The 13,481-nt window shown below is 41.9% G+C and overlaps 1 long non-coding RNA gene across 1 annotated transcript; it reads left to right on the top strand.

The window, feature by feature from the left end:
* The first annotated feature begins 324 nt into the window (after positions 1 to 324).
* LOC125757578 (uncharacterized) lies at positions 325 to 10,520 on the top strand. Its single transcript, XR_007415323.1, has 5 exons — positions 325 to 660; positions 1,509 to 1,637; positions 3,345 to 3,484; positions 5,817 to 5,917; positions 10,453 to 10,520. It is a non-coding gene; the product is annotated as an uncharacterized LOC125757578 (long non-coding RNA).
* Positions 10,521 to 13,481: the final 2,961 nt, after the last annotated feature.

Genomic DNA, 13,481 nt, shown 5'->3' on the forward strand with positions numbered 1-13,481 from the left:
ATAACCTTTCACACCACAGCAAATAATTAGGTGGCGAGTACTTAGCATTTTCCATGGTTTGGGAAAGTAGTTTAGTCTCATATTCAATTCAGCACAGCTCATGACTTCATCCGGTGAAAGTGGCACGGGCCGTACGTCCGCACGTACTATCTGTTCCTATGCTAACAAACGGGTTGACCCTCCTCCTGGCGCCATCTTGAAAAGCACGGCGCGCCACCTATAGTTCGTGGGCATTGCGAATAGTTCTGCGTTCGTGTGATCGTCGTGCCGAGTTCTGTTTGTGCGGTCGACTTTTAACGCGCTGCCTCGCATTGTGTGTATTGTGTGTTGTATTTCATGGTTACTGACGTAAGCGCAACTATACGCGGTACCAGGCAAATAGTCACGAGATGCCGACCGTGCGACTTCAATCTCTGCGACTGCTTTGTTCGGTGTGACCGACGGACGCGATTCATAGTTTTGAAGAACACCTTCAAATGTTTCCGCACGTCAGTGAGTAGCAGCGCCGCAATCCTTTGTCGACGACGCGTTCTGTCGCCCTGGAAAATGCTTTGACGCTCGGGGACGGCCGGTAGCTCGGCGATTCCTCGCTTGGCGCACCATTGGAAACCGGCGGTCATCTAGCAGTGTACGCTGCCAGCGTATTTTTTATTGCCAGAGGTAAGTGAACGTTACGCTTCGTACATTATGAGTTATTGTTATTGCAGTACGCCTTGTCGCCGAAGAAAGTCGCATAACGTGTTGGTAGTGTATGCGGTTGTAGTTGTGAGGATTCTGCTCGCGCATGACATTTGTCAAGAACGTAGTCGGTAGTGTTATGAAGTTTTGGTAATTAGCTCGCTTGCACGCACTGCTCTACGCTAATATTTGCTGAAAGGAGACAACATTTTTGTCAGGCTCACCATTGTCATGCGTTTTATGCATGTCTCTCGACAAATTACTTGGAGTAACGCCGTGAAACCGAAGCTTCAACATCCATTTCGTTCGCACGAGCTCTGAAGGAATAATCATCAGCCACCGTGTGAATCGTGAATCGGTACAGTGGGAGAAATATAGTGTATTTAGGGATGTTTTCTTTAGGCGTGCATTTATTTGTCATTATGTAACGTGACCCTCAAAAGCGTTAGGTTATCATTCTTGGACATTGCTTATCATCTTTCAAGCAATAGACAACATAGATTTGCTAAAAATGCAATTTCTGCAGCATGACATTGTATTTTGTTCAGTTGGTTTGCCCCATTTTTATCCTTTATGCACGTTCACCTAATTTGACAAGCCGTACTTTCAGCTGAATTTTCAATTGCTTTTAGCACTATGTGCGTCCGTGTATTGAAGTCCCACCTCTCATCGCATAATAATAGCTTGCGAAGAACGACGCTTGTCTTGAATTAGCCATTTATCAGAGCTCTTCCTCCCTGCTCAAAGGGCAAGGTGCTGCTGGCACACCTGGTTCGGCTTTTCTTAATCTTTTTTTTTTGAATGCTGAAGTTTTTTGCAACGTACTGCAGGTAGCAAACAGCAGTGCCTCGACAAACAGTGGAGTGCTGACCATGCAGTCCAGAAGGTGGCTGAGGCAAGTATGCTATAGGAGGTGCTTATTCAGGCAGAAGAAATAAGCATCTGTAGCCAACGTAAAGGTAATGTACAAAGTTCCATTTAATGAAGAAGAATCTTGTTTTGAGCTAGTCATGTCGAAGGGAAACAATGAGCGCTAGATAAATGAGATGGAAATGCAGAGTAACAATGTTATGTATGCCAGCAACCAACTTAAGTTTATTCATGCAAAAGGGTTATTTCCAACTGGTTCATTTAGGTGAAGAGCCCACAGTTTCCACGAATGGGCATACCTGGTAGCCGTTGCACAACCTGTTACTGTGTTTTCGCACTCATTATTATGTGCCACTTACTCTTGTGACGTTCCACCAAGGTGAAACTACTTCACATAAACAGCAGCGAGAAGGCTCTTGCTAGCCAGTTCAATTAAGACAGCGTTACCGTAGCTTTTAGTTCCATTAAACCAGCTAAGCTGTATAGAAGAGCGTACTTCATGTTTGTCACCATGGACAGTGCATTTTGCCTGGGAACATGGCTTAGTTTTGCAAAGGAAAATGTTGCCTTTCTGTAAAACGTTGTACTGGGAAATGGCATTGTGCCAAAAATATTAAGGTTTATGACTTCTTGCAGCACGCATTGTTGTACAGGGATGTTAGCGTTTTCATAAATGCAATGCATGGTGCTTGAAGAATATAGCGGCCCACTTTAAAATTTATAACTTCATGATTTCAGTATCTGGGACAGACTTTACTGTATACGATTTGTTTCTGGAAAGCTTCAACCTATCTTGCAATTCTTCAAGGCCAATACTGAATTTGCTGTGTACATTTGGCTGCACATTCTCATCACTTATGCTAAACAACAGGCTTGAGTGATGTGTGGAATTCCTGTCAATCAATTTTATTGATTACCTCGGACGATCTACTCTGCTTCCCACAGTTATTGGGTGCTTTGTGTGCATGTGCTATGCATGCTAGGAATGAAAACAGGGAATGCAGCTGGCAGCATCAACGAGTACAATGCCCATAGGCTATTATCAGGTGCCAAATGTTGCCACTGCTAGAATTTACATTATGTGTGCATGGTACAGCTGATTGTGTAATTTAGCACTTTCCAGCTACTTACGCAGTTGGAGCAGATGTCGATCATGTTTATTGTGGTATGGCACGGCCACCAAGTTCGTGCATTCTGCATACCAGGAAACCTGACACAAAGCAACGTATTGCTGTGATGGCAGCTAAGTGAGAACGAATGAGTTTGTCTTCTCTGTACATTTGTCAATATCATTACACAGGCTTGTTAAGTGCATTCAAGCGGCTTTAGCAATGCACGTGCAGCTACAGAGCCAGTAAAGGCAGCTAATTTCATCATCAGAGTTCACTCTGCAAATCCCACTTTCCATAAAGGGCATTGTTTTGTGATAGCTTAAGGTCAAAACTTGCTCAATTAAACACTTCTTGGTGTCTGACATTACATGAATTATGATAATTGTTATATCTCATGTGAAATTATGCCATTGTTTTTTTTTCATATTCTTACTTTGCATACACACTTTACGACTGCACCCTCCGCAACCGAATCTTTACTAGTGCTACATTCTGTTATGGGTGAAAACAATTATTGAACTAAAAACCAGGCCAAGGAAAGCAGTATGATGCCCTGTAATGTAGGAGGATGCCGCTATTGCAGTGTTTAGTCTAGAGCTGAATTTAATGAGAAAGGGCAGCAATGTAGGTCATCTGTGGATATTTGCAGACCATAATTGTGTTGTGGTCATTTTGTTATCGCAGGAAGCATCTTCAAAAAGCAGTGCTACAAGGATGTGAGCAGCAGTTTCCCTTCAACGAACGGGTCAAATTCATGGAAGCCACGTGCCTGCTGCTTCTGGCCTACACAAACATGCAGCCACCATAGTAAAGTTCTTGCAAAGGTGTGAGACATCCCTATGCTGCATGGATTGAGCATGTTAATTGCCTGTTTTTTATAGCTTATAGTAATATGTCTACAAGTGTACTTCCTTCTAGTGTATATTTACATTCTCTTAAAGGGCCAGTCAGCAAGCTCAGACTTCTTTTTTTTACACCTCCCAAACAAGCTCGCTAATTCGTACAGAGGGCCGCAGGAATCACATTGTCCGAATGTCAGACACTCCACTTCTAAAACAATAACCGCACCTCCTCTTCAGCGCTTGACCAGTCCTCTTTGCTAGCGAAGTGGTGTAATGTTGCCTATGAGCAACATTAAGTAACGCTGACTGTTGAATAGTCCTCTGCAATACGAAACGGCATTTTGGCTTTGGGATGATGCAGTATCTGTGGTTGTCACAAGAGTTGCGAATTGGTTTATCTCGCCAGTGCTTTTACTGTGCTTCCTCACCGCACCGCTCTGGCACAGTGGCACATCGAGGAAGCCCCTCTTCAGGACGGTCAGGCTGAGCGAGAAACTGAAACCAGCTGGAATGTTCGTTCTATCCCCTGTGGCTTCATTATTACACCACTTAATGAAAAAATTCAGGTGACAACATGTTCACGTTGTACAAGCGTGCAGTTGTCACAAATTTTAGACTCCGGGGTTGTTTAGGGGCCCTTTAGCCTTAAATTATGAAGGGTAAATTCACACGTCACGTGGTTTTCTTGCTTTATTTCTTGCAATGCTGATTTTTAAAATAGCATGTCAGCTTCTGTGAGTGGTAATTTATACATTTATCATACAAAACATCCTGCTATATTCAACAAGTGTTATTATAGATTTTTCATGGCACCAGAGCCACCTGCTTTTTGCCGTGTGGCAGCTACATGGAATTTCATTGCTATGCTGCTTTGTTTAACTGATATCTTTTCAATCAATGCGTTTCACAGTCCAGAGTGTTTGGTGTATTTGCATCTTGATGTGTTTAATATCATACAAGTGATGGATTTTTTCTGTCTTCTAGTGTTTACTTTGCAGCTATTTAACTGTGGTTTTCAGGGGCATATCTAGACAGGAACATCAATTCTGCTAAGCTTTGGTTCGAAAAGAGACGCTGAACAGGAGTTCCTTAGGTGCATGCCCTGAGCACCAGCCCTTTGGATTACAGAAATATCTAAACTGCATAATGTCTGCAGCTCCTTGCTTAATTGCATGTCTTTCTTCAACCTACAGCTCTTTCCATAATCCTTAACATTAACCTACATTACCAAGTGAACATCCCCCGCTGCAATACAGTGGTTATAATGGTCAGCTGCTGATCTGAACTGTGCGGGTTCGATCCTTGATGGAGTGGTTGCACTTTCGGTGGAGGTGCAAATCCTAGAGGTTCCTGTGCTTTTAATTTCACGTTTACATACAGAACCCCATTGTTATTATTACATCAGCAAGTGGACAGAGTGGTAATTCTAGATTGTATACATATTTAGTATAACAGACAGCTGAGCTGGTTGGTAGGTATTGATGTTAAAAAGGCAGGGCATGCAAACATGGACACAAGAGAGAAACCAAGACACCACTAACGACAACTGGAAAGGTGGACAGTGGCACAAAATAAAGTAGACACAGAAACTTAACTGTGCATGCCCAGGCAAGAGGCGATACCTATCAATCTGGCACGCGCGATAGTCTACGTGAGAGATAACTGCTCAAGCATTTGATTTCTTCTTTATGCTAGTTAATCGACGGTTGGCTCTCTTGTGCACTGCCATTATCGATATGCCAGGCCTCGACAATTGGACGCATTTCTTCATTCATGTGCTTGTACAAAACTGCATTCATCGAATTTTGGCGTGCATTTACGCTCTCAACAATGTAAAGGTAGATTAGGTGATGAGCCTCCAGTTAGTGATCTCAGCGTTTTAGGTGTCTTGACTCTCTTGTGTCCATGTCTGCATGCCCCATCTTTTTAACATGTATTCATATAGTGCGTAAGAGAAATAGGTTATCTAGTGAGTTATTTGGAAAGTAAGTTTAGGGCGAACACCAATATAGCAGTGTAAATTAAATTTAAGCGATGAATGCATCGGGCTGGATTAGGAAACAATATAATGGCGAAATATAGCCGTTTGCTCTTTGCTTATACTTGTCTCAGTTTCTTGTCTCGTATGCTTTGACAATGACCAGGTGTCGTGTTGGATGCTACCTATTGGTTATGAGCTATACATAGACAAAGCAGAGGCTGTTTGGATGCTTTCTAAACAGCTACCTCATGGGGAGAGAAAAGTTCATTTGGGTTATGTGAGGCATGCTAAAAAAAAGTCGACTTGTTTCTGATGTTTTTGTTTTCCTGGCAGACATTCTACACGAACTTGCCCAAAGGCGGAAGGAAGGCACGCACAGATGGACGCACAGAAATCATGGGGCTGCCGTAGAAGCTGTGAATGAGCATTAACCTGTGAGTATGTGTCTTAAACATTTTGCTGAAGCCTTTTATTTTGGCTGAACATTCTTATCGATGCTTTGTATTCCCTGATTTGTAGTGCAATATTGTTACACCCTGTTGCTTTCACAACAGAGCTCTTTAGTCTGGTACAAGGCCCAAAAAGTTCGACCTAGATGACCAAATTGCGGCAGCTAGTTGTTTCCACAATTAATGCATTAGTGTAAAAAACGCAATAGACGGAGCACAAGAAAAAGGAAGACACAAACAGTGCTGTGCTCGTGTGCTCAGTCTTCTGCACTGCTTTGTTTACGCTCTGTCATACCAACACACACAAGCATCCATTTTAGCTTATGTAGTAGTCCAGCTCATACACTTGGTAACGTTCTCCAACGGCAGGATTACCGGATATCTGGCTTGTGAAGTCAATCTAAAGTGCATGCCTGTTCGTGTAGACTTGTGTGCATCCACCATTGAGATGGAAATGCAGCTGTGTTTTAATATTTTAGCCAGTATAGCTCGTGAATGGAATTTGGAGCTGTGACAGCAACACTTTTATAGGGGGTGAGTTACTAAATTATTGTAGACTTGTGTGCATCCACCATTGTGATGGAAATTCAGCTGTGTTTTAATATTTTAGCCAGTATAGCTCGTGAATGGAATTTGGAGCTGTGACAGCAACACTTTTAGAGGGGGCGAGTTACTAAATTATTGTGTATTTCTCGATGTTTGCATGTTATAAAAACATAGCTGGTTAAAATTAGTCCAGATTTTACGCTATTTCTTAACATATGACCTTCCGTACTGTTCGAAGGCATTGAACCATATGAAATGCTTTGTGCCTTTGTGTGTGTGCCGAAGGTTAGGAGTCATTATACTAGAGATAGATAAAAATAGGTCAGAGGTTAAAGTAAATTTTTCGCAATCAACTTCTTGTGGGCAGTTATTCAGAGCAGGGTTTTGAAGTAATTTAGCAATACAAGCAGATTAGTGCTTCATTTTAGTGTCTGACAGTGCACACTGTTTTATTTTAGTACCTATTTGGGTCATTTCACGCCAGTGTGCCAGGTCGTTTTTTGACGATTTCCAATATTTTGTAAAACTGGTGCTGTTATGTTTCAGTGTGGGAAGTAGTCATTCAAGCGTTATTTTCGGGGAAAGAATTGCATGATGCAGCAAAGACCTTTCAAACTTCGCATGCAGAAATGAAGCTGTGTCAGGCAAATTAATTGACACATGGTTATTGCGTCGAGCTATTACTGCAAAGCATTTGTTTCTTTAACATAGTCACCAATCTTTCATGACTATGATAGTCGAATTTATTTTGATTTCAATTTATGCTATTTGCAGTCGTGAGGAAACATTGCAAAATGCACCATTTTTAAGTATATTGTAAAAAAGACTGAATGTTTCATGTGAAATATATTCACAGTATGCGTTCAGTGCATATACCAAGGGTTGAAAATGCTGCTGGCAAAAAGAAGCAAAAATGTCTTCAAATTGGCACTTGGAAGAAGTAGTGTTTGAACCCATATTGCGGGCTCTCTTTCACTGTGTAGCAATCCCAGCTAAAATGTTGCCTACACATCATAGTGTGCTTTCCTCGTGGGATAATTTAGACAAAGTTTTTAAGGTGTAATATTATCTTCAAGCGAAAAATAATTTTTTCAAATGAAAAATAACAAGGCTGTGGGAAGTTTCTTGGAGCTTTGCCTTCACTGCACAGCACATCATTGTTCTTTCATGGTATTTCAGACAGAAGTACTGCTTAAGTCTGCAACATTCAGACTTGCACTATATGAGCACAGGGGCACCCGCGTGAATCCTGTGCCAATGTGCTGTGCAGCGAAGGTCAAGGAACGAGACTCTGTGCAGGCTAGGGATTATTCACTTCAGTAAATTTTTCCTTGCTTACAACCAAGCAGCATATATTTTTTTTAAATGGAATATAAATTGCCAGCAAAGTATACCACACAATAATGTCTTGGCGACATTTCTGTTTGGAATGCTACATAGCAAAAGCTAAGCTGCAATATGGGTCAAAAGCTATTTTTTCCGACTGTTACAGTTTGGGTGGAACGTTTCTGATTATTTTGTTTTTACAGTAGTTTTATGACAAAGTGGATATCTATTTACTTATTTATTTATTACTTGACAATACTGCTGACACCAGTAAGCAGTATTGCAAAGTGGGCTACAGTGATAAGTTACACATAAAATGATCTTGCTAAGCAAAAACAGGAGCATAACATATACAAAACACAAGATAAACCAAGAACATCTATACAACCGTCTTAAGGAAAATGATAAGGGAACAGCACAAAATACAAAGGCAATGAACTTTGGAAATCAACCTCCGGTATTCCATACGAAAGAATTAGTCTTTCTTCTGATAAATGTTAACATTAGAACTTCAGCATTTTGCAGTGTTTCCTTATGGCTGAAAAAATGTAACTTGAAATGCAAATTAGTAAACTATTTTAGCCATGAAACACTGCCACCTTCAGATTAAAGAAAGAAATATTCTGCATTAAAACGGGAACAAACAGCGCTGGACACGGGACGAAGAAAGAACAATAGACGAGGGTGCTGTCGCCTTCGTCTACCTTTTTTTTCCGTCCCGTGCCCAGCGCTGTTTGTTCCCGTTGTAATCATGTACTAACCAGCCCAGTTAGGTGCTATCCTGAAATATTTTGCTCTAATTGCTCAAAGCAATAACTTTGTATAAGTTATCTTGCATGACGCAGTTTCACATCTGTAGATGGATGGATGCTATGTGTGTTCCCTTTAAAGCGAAGCATTGACATGCAAGTGGCCAAGCTCAATTTTTGAATTGGCTTAATGCCTTTCCTACCTGAATTAAATTTCTTTCCTTAAAAAAAACTTATAATAGGTAGCTTATTTTTCGGCATTGTACAAAAGACCCTGCAAGTTTGTTTTTGGCTGTTCTCGCTGCTTTTGCACTACCAATCCTCCATCTGTCTTTTACTGATTTCTCTTGTGGATGTGTTCATCTTTATCAAGCTTTCTCTAAGCCTAGGGCTTCATGAGAGCTAGTTCCCAACACGTACATGGGTGGACATTTTTACATTTATTTAAAAGGTGGTCCGTCATTTGCATATCTCTCTCACAATCAGTGCATGTTACGCCTACTTACTGGATCTCACTTTATGACTGCATATTCTAAGACAAGATTAACTCGCCTCAGACATTGCACTAGCTTATCATATGCTTCCCTCCTTACTTCGTCCTTATTCTTGCGATAGTTACTCAGAGCTTTTCATTTTTAGTATTTGCTATCCATTAAATCATCTCCACCTCTCTGACATTGCACCTAACGCTTATCGTGCATAAAGTTTAATGCATGCTCTCAGCATCACGAAATTTCGTCCTGGAAATTAGCACTTGACCACAGGTATGATCTTTTTAGCAGCATGATCTTTTTCAACAGCAAAGGAGTTCGTTAAAAAACCACCTTTTATACTTAATATGGGGATGACTAATTCCATACCTCGTTTATTAAAGTTAACCTCTTTCAATTTCCTTACGCTTGTTCTTTGTGTTGTGCTTGCCTCATGGTTTGCAGTCTTTATGGATCTGGTATATTTAAAGAGTTGAATAGCCGGTCACCTGCTTATGACACTGCAGCTTAAGTATTGCACCCACTATCATTGCCATAGTAGCATTTGGTACAGTAGAGGTTTGTAATGAATGTAACGAGATGTGCAGCTCATGAAATAATTGTTGAACAACGAATGTTGTTGGAGCTAGTGATTCAACAAGAGGACTCCTCTTTAGAGGGGCAACGAATTGCATCAAGGTTGCTGCAACAACTTAGACACATCAATTTGTTGAAACATTGGCTCCAACAACACGCTTTGTTCAATGGGTTGACATTTATTCAAGCCGCCATCTTCAGCTCAACTTTTGTCGCGTTAAGATGTACAGGATATACAACTGTCATGTTGTTTTCTGATAGAATTCAAGAGCTATTGACAGCAAGCCTTGCTTCTCAATTTAATTCTCATCCTTTACGTTTACGCTTTAATCTTTGTCATCTTCAGCCTTATTATATGTGCACTGCAGCAGTAGCCCTTCGCAGTGGTCTACAATTTGCCTCGTCTTGTGCGAGCCGATTCCATTTTATACATGCGCAATTCTTCATTTCTTCACCCACATAACTCTCGGCTTTCTCGGCAGCATTAAGTACGAAAATTGTAACTGTTAAGACTTTTGCTTCAACATCATGACAATAATTGAATAGAATTGGTAATGCACGTAAATAAATACTCTTGCAGTTAGAACGTAGTGTGTTTAACCCTGAGTTCTTGTGTACTATAGCAATAAGTCTTCGTGAAATCATGCTGCTTGTTCTTCATATAATTAGAACGAGTCCAGAAATATCTGCAAAATACCGTTTCTGCTTTTTTGATTTCTGAAACAGTGATGCTAAGGGAGGCCATGTGCACATGAACCATGGCAATGTTTAAATGTGTATAAATTCTGAACATTGCTGTTGCTCTAGGTGTTTTCTTTCACTTCCTTTTCAGACGTACAGAAAGGAGCGAAGTGGAGCTGTCCATGGGCCGTGCACACAGTTTCATAAGCAGGCTTGCAACACTTTTGACATATATGTTCCTGAATACATCTGCCAAAGTGGCATTTAAAGAAGCATGTAGTAGTGTACTTCACTGTTTATTTGGCATGAAGCAGCAGGTATGCTTCCGTCATCAGCAAGTTCACACAGTACAGTGCATCTACACATGGCATGCTACCCCCACATCTACCAGCTCGGGATGTGTAGCTTGATTGTAAAATGTTTACTTTGACTTAACACAACAATTATTAACAAAATGACATGAAAGTTTTGCCACCTATGCAGGCGACATTCTCAGTATACGCTGCCAAATATAAGCGGAGTTTGACCAGTCCATTAGTCGCACATTTCCTTGTAAACATCTCGTAGAGGGCTGCTGTTGTTGTTGCAAGCCAATGCGCCGTGATGAATGAACCATGATTCCAAGATTTTTCTTTTCCTCCGACCTTTGTACACGAGGTAGCATCGTCGAATTGATTAGGTCAAAGTTATGCTTTGTCATTCAGCAGCGTTCAACAAGCTCCGTCTTAGAACATGTTGCATGGGTGGTTTTCGCAACATCCTCTTTGTGTTCTTTAACCTTCGATTACCTTCTTCAACCCATTTCGCCTATGCAAGTTGTGTCGCAATCCCCACATTGTACTTCGTAGATGATCCCGCTCTAATCTTCGGCGGTGTTTGTGTATACCTTGTCCTTAGGACATGTGTTCACAAAGCCCAAAGACCGCACACCTGCGGATGATTAGAGCAGGGTATTCTACAGAGTACGTTGTGGGGTTCATGACACCACTTACATCGGCGAATTGGGCAGGAAAATGCCAAAGACGTTCAAAGAACACAAAGTGGGAATGTTGCTAAAGCCACCCATGGAGCGCATTTTAAGACAGCTTGTTGAATACTGCAAGACGACAGGTTATAGCTTCGACCTTAACAATGCGACAATGCTGGCTCAGGAACGAAGGTGGAGGAAAACTATTGGAATTATGGTTCATGCGTCATGAAGCATCTGCTTGAAACAACAACCACAGACCCATACCGAACGTGTACGTGGACGTATGTGGCTAGTGGACTGGTCGACCTCCGCTCACTTGTTGCCAGCGTATACCGAGACTGCCACCTGCATAGGTGGCAAAGCTTCTATGGGATTTTATGGTGCAGTTGTGGTACAAAACAGTTATTTTGCATTAAGGCAAATGTGCCGTATTATATTGGACAGTACGGGCAGACCATTCTTTAGTATCTTAACGTAGGAGGCACGTAAGAAGACCTTCTTTGAAGGAAATTGTTTTATTCTGGTCACGGAACAGTGCTCTCATTCAAACAAAGTGACGGAGTGCTTTGTTTTATCTGTGGTAACGAAAGCACTTCGTAAGAAGACTCCTTTTTAGAGAAATCGTTTAATTCGGATCGCGGAAAAGTGCTCGGCACCGCTATACCTTCAGCTTTGTCCGTGTTTAGGGGCCAGATCTTTTGCAGTGTAGTACGAACCAGTATAATTTCAAAGTCATAGTATTTATTTTCTCAAACGACAAATACGAATTTTTTAGTGGGCTCAATGCTTTGTGTCAAGGGAGTGAGCACGATCTCAGAAGCAGCACGTCATTGAGTGTACTCTCTGATGTGCGAGACCGCTGTTCTGATAAAGAGATCGCCAGGCCTGCGCGACACACGCAGCACAGTCACAACGAAAGCTAGAAGAGCGGACTTTGTAGAGCCCGCTGGAAAGTCTCTTGGGGCAATAATACAAGTACACATGCAAGGTACCCACTACGCCATAAATCATCCCAATTCTTCTGAAGTAGAGAAGTTCCCACTATGCCATTTTTCGTCATTCTTTGGAGCCTCGTGGTACACGCTACACATCTGTAAGGCATTATGTGCACTTTGCGCTGTGACTGATGATGATAAAGAATTATGGCTGAGCACTTTGCAGTGGGTGGGAAGCAGTGTGGCGGAATGGGCGCCTCCATTCCATTTCAATTCCATTGCGGGGAATTAGAAGTTGCCGCAATTCCACTCCTTTCAATTCCTCGGAATGAAAAAACTTAGCCCATTCGCACTCCCTGAATGGCCGGGCAGTCCAATTCCATCAATGTAATTCCTCCACGTAAGAAAGGCATCTTGATAGTTTTATTGAGTTAAGAATGAACGCCCCATAAAGCTGATGTCATTAGATGCATTAAGAACTGCAAGAGTACGCAAAACAGGTTACCAAGGTCGAGGGATAGTAGCTTGGTGACATATCGCGTGCAGTACAACCACCCTACTAATTCCCATAGGGGCAGTTCTCCCGCTACCTATAGTATTTGCATGGTCAGCATGTTTGAACGAATGGTGGTGTTTTAATATTGTTTATGCTTAAATGTGTTAATGCTAAGATGACGACGTCGCCTATTTTTATGCTGACAAAAGTAGTATTCAAGAAGGCTAAGCAGTTTTGCCACGCGTCTGGAGCGGTTGTGAATATGGAGAAAAATAAGATTTGGTTAATGAGGAATAAGACCCTCTAGATCTGCTGGTATTAGTTGGAACAGTGCACCGCTCGGGCACCTTGTGCCTTTGTATCGAATACGGAACACTGGGCCGCGCTGCTCGTCAGCACTCACGCTTGTCAAGCGCTCCTCGCAAGCATAGAAACACTAGCGTGGCACTGTTGTGGAAGACCCGACTGCCACGCAGAGGGCGCGGGTTGAAATGCCATCCGATCCTAGAAATTTGTTTCTCATTTATTTTTTTTATATCACGCGATAGCGGTCACGGACACCGGCGGCGGTGGACAACTATGGCGCCAAAATCAGCCGTTACGATCTCATAACAGCTTTCGCTGTAACAAACTTCAGCGCCGACAATGCCCTCTCTACGCTGGCCTGCGTGACACGCGCACAAATCCACTTGCGTTAATATAAACATCTCTGGTTGCCACTGTTTTCGTTTTTCACACAATTTCAACATATCTTTGCTTTGGAATTCCTGCCTGAGGTA

This window comes from Rhipicephalus sanguineus, chromosome 3 (assembly GCF_013339695.2).
Source record: "Rhipicephalus sanguineus isolate Rsan-2018 chromosome 3, BIME_Rsan_1.4, whole genome shotgun sequence".
Taxonomy (NCBI): Eukaryota; Metazoa; Arthropoda; class Arachnida; order Ixodida; family Ixodidae; genus Rhipicephalus; species Rhipicephalus sanguineus.